A 7,442-nucleotide genomic window follows, 5' to 3' on the forward strand; every position below is an offset into this window, starting at 1 on the left:
GCATGGAACTTGCTTGGGATTTCTTTTTCCCTCTCTCTCTGTCTTTCCCTGGCTTGTTCTCTCTCTCTCCCTCACAAAAAAATAAATAAATAAACATTAAAAAAAATACACTGAATGAGGTTAAGAGTACATTAGAAATTGCAGAAGAAAATATTAATGAACTTGAAGACATAACAATTAAAACTATCAAAAGGTAATGATTTTTTTTTAAAGGATGTTTTGGGGCACCTGGAGTCTCATTCAGTTAAGTGTCTGACTCTTTTTTTTTAAATGTTTATTTATTTTTGAAAGAGAGAGAGAGAGAGAGCAAGTGGGTGAAAGACAGAGAGAAGGAGACACAGAATCCAAAGTACACTCCAGGCTCTGAGCTATCAGCACAGAATCCGATGTGAACACACAAATCACAAGATCATGACCTGAGCTGAAGTTGGTTGCTCACCAGACTGAGCCACCTAGGCACCCCCAAGCCTCTGACTCTTGATCTTGGTTCAGGTCACGACCTCACGGTTCATGAGATGGAGCTCCAATTCGTCTCTGCACTGAGTGTGGAGCCCGCTTGGGATTCTCTCTCTCCTTCTCTCTATGCCCCTCCCCCACTCACATGTACAATCGCTCTCTCTCTCTCTCTCTCTCTCTCTTCCTCTTTCTCTCTAAATAAAGAAATAAACTTTTAAAAAAAAAAGGATTTTTAAAAATGAAAATAGAATCACTGAGCTATGGGACAACTTCAAGAAGACTAATATACATATTATTGGAGTCCCTGAAATAAGAGTATGTGAAAAACTATGAAAGGAAATAATGACTGAAATTTTTCAAATTTGAGAAACAATAAACTCATAGATGCAAGAACTCAATGAAATTCAAATACAAGAAACATGAAGAAAACTGTACCAAAATGCATCATAATCAAATTTCTCAAAATAAATGATAAAGAGAAAAATCTTAGGGGCACCTGTGTGGCTCAGTCGGTTGGGCATCCAACTCTCAATCTTAGCTCAGGTTACGATCTTGTGGTTCATGATTCAAGCCACACATGGGGATCGACTCTGACTGCAGGAAGCCTGCTTGTGATTCTCTCTCTCTCCTTCTCTCTCTGTCCCTCTCCTGCTTACACTATCTCTCTCAAAATAAATAAATAAACATTTTTTAAAGGGAAAGATCTTAAAAAAGGGAGAGAAAAAGATACATTATGTACAGGAAAGCAAAATAAAGATGACACCAGATTTCTCCTCAGGAATAATGCAATCCAGAGGACTGTAGAGCAATTTTTTTTTAAATACTGAAAGCAAAAAGGTCAATCTAGAATTATACATTCAGTGGGAATATCTTTCATAAGCAAAGACCAAATAAAGACTTTTTGAGACACACAAAGCTGAAAGAATTTATCACCATTAGATTCACACTCCAACAAATGTTATTGGAAGTCCTTCCTGCAGAAGGAAATGATACCGGCTAGAAATACACACCTGCACAAATTAACAAAGAGCACCAAAAATATATTTACATGGGTAAATATATAAGGCATATTTCTTATGATTTCTATCTCTTAAAAGACAGTTGTTTGTTCAAGTTATAGTAATAATGTTATGGGTTTTATAAAGCACATAAAACTAGAACACATGAAGCTAATAACAAAGGCTAGCAGAAGAGGAAAAGAAATACACTGCCGTAAGATTCTTAAACTATACTTGAAGTAGTATAATATCACTTGAACTTAAACTACAATAAAGTAAAGAAGTATAAGCTCCACGAACCCTGTAGCAGACATGAAAATAACAAAGCAAACTATAGCTAATACACCAACAAAGAAAATAAAATGGTATTTGTAATATTTGCACTCCAATGTTTAAAGCAGCTTTGTTCACAATAGCCAAAAGGTGGAAACAGCTTTTCCACCAACAGATGAATGGTTAAACAAATTGTGGTGCACACATACAATAGAATATTAATGATCCTTAAAAATGAATAAAATTCTGATACATGCTACAACATGGATGGACCTTGAAAATATTACAGAAAGTAGATGATCCAGAAACAAAAGGGTAAATACTATATAGTTCCATTTATGTGACATACCCAAAACAGGCAAATTTGTAGAAACAGAAAATAGAGTAGACTTTACCAGGGACTAGGAGGAGGAGAGGGGCATGGGAAGTTATTGTTAAATGGGTACAAAGTTTTCGATAGAGATAATTAAAAAGTTCTGGGAATGGGGGCGCCTGGGTGGCTCAGTTGGTTAAGCGTCCGACTTCAGCTCAGGTCACGATCTCGCGGTCCGTGGGTTCCAGCCCCGCACCGGGCTCTGGGCTGATGGCTCGGAGCCTGGAGTCTGCTTCCGATTCTGTGTCTCCCTCTCTCTCTGCCCCTCCCCCGTTCATGCTCTGTCTCTCTCTGTCTCAAAAATAAATAAATGTTAAAAAAAGTAATAAAAAAAAAAGTTCTGGGAATGGATAATGATGATGGTTGCAAAACATTGTGCATATACTTAATGACACTGAATTGTACACTTAAAAATAGTTTAAAAAATGAAGCGCCCTGGCTAGCTCAGTCAGTAGGGCATGAAACTCTTGATCTCAGGATCATGAATTCCAGCCCATGTTGGGAGTAGAGATTACTGTAAGAAATGGTTAAAATGGTAAAATTTATGTTATGTATACTTCACCACCATGAAAAACAGATGGAAAAAATGGTATAAAATTTCAATTAAAAGGAACTTATTTAGATCCTATGGATTTTGCCTTACTCATGGCTTTAATTTTTAGTTACTCTTTGAAACCATTTATCTTTTAATTTACAGAAATGATTTTTTCCTTCTAACATCATTTTCTGTGATGCTTATTCATCGACATCACAGCAAGGGACAATGTACTCCTTTGACTGTCTTCCATACTAAACTCAGCCAAGGCCAGCAGTTGGACTTCTGGATCATAAATCTTAAAGTTCAGTTCTTTCAGAACGGATGCCCTTCCTGTCCCCTCTAAGGTCTTGGTTTCTCAAGAACACTATATTGCTCCTTGAAGATCCAAAATCACAGTCCACTCTCCCTCCTCCTGGGGAATCCACTCACCAGGAGTCAGGCAGATGTTCCTTTATATCTTTCAAATAAAATATTTCCAAGTCTACCTCCTTATCCAAACAACAATGTCACCAAGCCTCCTTTTCAGTCTTCAGAGTGGCTAACTTTAGTGTTTTCAGAGAACTTGACCACCCTCACAAAAGAGCTAATTCAGCGATTCAGAGGTCAATTCCTTTCTTTGTTTGTTTGTTTTTTAATGTTTATTTGTTTATTTTGAGAGAGAGAGTATGAGTGGGGGAGGGATAGAAAGAGAGTGACAGACTCCCAAGCAGATTCCACACTGTCAGAGTGGAGTGGATTCCACTCCAAGTGGATTCCACACAGTGCAGAGCCTGATGCAGGGGTCTATCCCATGAACCATGAGATTATGACCTGAGCAGAAATCAAGAATCAGACGCTTAACCAGCTGAGCCACCCTGGCACCCCAAGGTCAGTTCCCTTCTTAAGAGAGGCTAAAATAAATCTTTAACGTTTTTATTTATGTTTGTGAGAGAGAGAGAGAAAGCACTGGTGGGGAAGGGGCAGAGATCAAGCCAGATAGACGTTCTGAAGCCAGCTCTGTACTGACAGCCAAGAGCCCAATGCAGGGCTCAGACTCACAAATCATGAGACCATGACCTAAGGTGAAGTTGAACACTTAACTGACTGAGCCACTCAGGTGCCCCTAAAGTAATTTTTTGACACTCCCTTGCCAGTGAAACACACACACACACACACACACACACACACACATACACACACACCAAATCTAGTTTGGAAAAGAGCAAATTTCTATGCTTGAAAATTAATTAAGGTCCTTATTAATCATGAAAAGAAGAGGTATGCAAACAGATAATCATTCTCTAACTGGCCATAATGCCTTAAGACTAAAACCAGAGGCACCTGGTTCTAGTCTAAAGAATAATAATTTACCTCAAATAATTCAACTCAGCTGCTAGTCAATGTATTTCATTCTAGAAACAAGAAGGTATAGTTCTTTACCCTCCTGTGTTACCACTGTATGTATACCTAATCAATTTATCTCAACAAATATTTATAGAGTCACTGTACTAGGCACTAGGGATACAAAGGTTAGCTCCTTTGCCAAAGGGCTCATAACCTGATGGGAGAAATAGATTTTTTAAGATAATAAAGAAAGAAAGAAGAAAGAAGAAAGAAGAAAGAAGAAAGAAAGAAAGAAAGAGGGAAAGAAAAGGCAATAGGTCAAAGTGTGTTACAGGAATATAGTGTAATACAGAGAAGGAAATGATTCACATGATGAAAGTTTTTGATCTCAAAAAAACATTAACACTAAGTTATGCATTAGCTGGATGAACAGCAGAATGAGAATAAATGCAGTAAGAGTGTGAGCAAAAGTGTGAGGAAAGTGCATAAAACCAAATCTTGATGTTTTTATATCTTTTCAGCTTTTTTATTTAGATTTCTGGGCTTGATTTGAAGCATGTAAATGGTGGTAATAAATGAATAGATAAATGACTACTGTCATTTCATTTTCTAAATTTTTTTTAATTACTTGTGAGCTTTATTTTACCCATCATTTATCTTTACACCCGAGAAAGTGTAACTATTGAACCAATGTACTCAAACGTGGAATTACTCAATATTCAACAGCCACCCAAATTGCCAGCAAAGGATCTAAGTTGAATATTCAGTCTCTATTAATAATAATACAAGTCAGTTCATTAAAATTGCTATAAGTTTTAGTGGGGAAAAAATTTTATCCATTTTTCTTTTCCAGTGCTGGTTTTCTTCCTTAAAGTGAATAGTCCATAAAATCAACGGCAAAGAGGAGCACCTGGGTGGCTCAGTTAGTTGTGTCCAACTCTTAATTTCAGTTCAGGTCATGATCTCACGGTTGTGAGATCGAACCCCATGTTGGGCCTCACCTCCACACTGAGCATGGAGCCTGATCAGGATTCTCTCTCTCCCCCTCTGTCCCTCTCCCCAGCTCATTCTCTCTCTCTCTCTCTCTCTCTCAAATTAAATAAACATTTAAAAAATAATACTAAAAAAAAAAATAAACAAAGGCAAACAAAGAGAAAACTATGCCCATTAATGCATTGAATGAATCATTATAATTCAGATCATAAATGATAGTTTTTTAATTCTGAAGAAGAAAATTCTAAATGGGCCAGAGTATCAAGTAAGTTTCTTAAATAAAGCAATCCTAATTTACCATAATTGGTGCTTTTTTTAAAAAAGTAATTAAAAATAATCATTTCCTACCAGTTATTTTTTAAAAATATATTGTTTTTATTTATTTAGTCAATTATTCATTCCTTCATTTATTCATTTTTTTAATAACTTTTTATTGAGGGTCAATCTTGTGCCGAATGTTCTAAGTGCTAAGGCTCTGGAATGGAACAAAATTATGGCTCTGACCATAGAACTTATATTCTAGTGAGAGAGATAAATAACCCAATTGTAAATATGTAGGGGCACCTGGATGGCTCAGTCAGTTAAGCATCTGACTTTGGTTCGGGTCACAATCTCACCATTCATGGATTTGAGCCCCAAGTCGGGCTTGGTGCTGACAGCTCAGAGCCTGGAGCCTGCTTTAGATTCTGTATCTCCCTGTCTCTTTGCCCCTCCCCTGCTCACACTCTCTCTCAAAAATAAATAAATATTAAGCTTTTTTTTTTTTTTTTTTTTTTTTTTTTTCAAAAAAAGACATAAATATGTAATGCCAGATGGTGGTAAGCACTATGGAAAGAAAATGTAAAGCATGACAAGGAACATAGAGACGGTTGGGGACTTACAAATACAATATCAGATACAGATATACACAGATAGCAATACAGCATTACGTGAATAAGAACCTGAAGAAGTAAAGGAGAAATTCATGTAGATATTCCAGAAGGAGGAAAGGCCAATGCAAAGCTCTGAGGTAGGACATGTCTGGCCCATTCAGAGAAGCAGAGAGAAGCCAATAGAGCAGGAGGGAAGGAAAGTGACAGAAAGAGTAGTTACGACAGAAGTTGTTAGATGTAGAGGGGCATGGGAGACCAAAATGGAGTGCCTTGTTGGCCATTGTAAGAACCTTGGTTTTTATTGTGAGTGAGATAGAAGTCATTGGAGAGTTCTGAAGGAAAAACCGGTAAGATAATAGAAGAACCAAGAGAGTGGTTTATCTCCAAAGCAAAGAAAGTGAGGTTCTTCAAGAATGAGGGAGAGATCAACCGTATCCAGCCATCAAGTAAGTTGAGGACTGAGAATTAACCATCTGATTTGACAAGAAGGGGGATCAGTAGTGACGCTGTGAAGAACGATGTCAATGTCATGGTAAGAGCAAAAATCTGGAGCAAGTTTAAGCATGAAAGGGAAGAATAAGAATCAGATATTTTCGAAGACGTTTGCTACAGAAGGAATAAGGCAGTATCAAAAGGGAGATACAGGGTCAAGAGAGGTTGGGGGGGGGTTGGTTAGTAGGAGAAATTATAACTTGTTTCATGTTAAATCATTACAAGTCACAAATTATAAAACTCTTCAATGACAACATAGATTCAATGAATTTGTCTGTGTTTTCAGAATTCTTTTGATGTACCGATATGACTCACCTCTCAATATTCTATTGGCTTATAGAGTTTGTACTTCATAACATAAGAAACATATATTCTACTGGTTTCTTCTAGATCGTTTAATATGTTGTCTGCTCTGGAATCATCAATAAAGACCTGAAAATTAGAGATGTGCTGTGGGGGAGTGGGGGGTACATGTGAAAGAGAGACAAAGAGTTGGAAAGCAAAGTGCATATTACTTAAAATTTGATATTTGTAATCCTTTTTGGTCAAACTTCTAAAAAAGAAATTGATCAAACAGGAGAATAAATAGTTCACCCAGAAAATTAAAGTTTCCTTTTTCGTGCAGCAATTTATTATTCCCTTTAATCTCCTTGATCTTTTCAAATTAACACCCTCCAAAATTAAATTTATTTTAGACATGCATAATTTGTAGGTTTTGATCCTAGTCATTTTCTCTGCAGATTTTTCAAAGAAATTGATGAAATCTGTGAGTATGGATCAGTTGTGTGACCAGACCCTCTTAAAAGGCTAACAAGTTTTCAAATGAGCAGAATTAATTTATATTTAGAGAAACAGATTGAGCAATGTGACCTTAAATGTGTCTTTTTCTTTCACATATATAAATTATATGTGGAATAAAAAACAGCACTCGTGTGGGTTTTGTTTAATTTGGTGTTTGGGACTTTTTTGTTGGTCTGAGATATATTTGCACATTATTGTTCTGGGGCTACGGTTTTAAGAAAAATCATTGTAGACTTTCTCTTTAGAAGTCATGATTTATATGCAATTTTTATCCATTGACATTCTTAAACTTGTCTTTTTATTAAAGAAAAAGTGTTAAGGGG

The sequence above is a fragment of the Herpailurus yagouaroundi genome, unplaced genomic scaffold (genome assembly GCF_014898765.1).
Source record: "Herpailurus yagouaroundi ecotype Mexico unplaced genomic scaffold, PumYag 140, whole genome shotgun sequence".
Classification (NCBI taxonomy): Eukaryota; Metazoa; Chordata; class Mammalia; order Carnivora; family Felidae; genus Herpailurus; species Herpailurus yagouaroundi.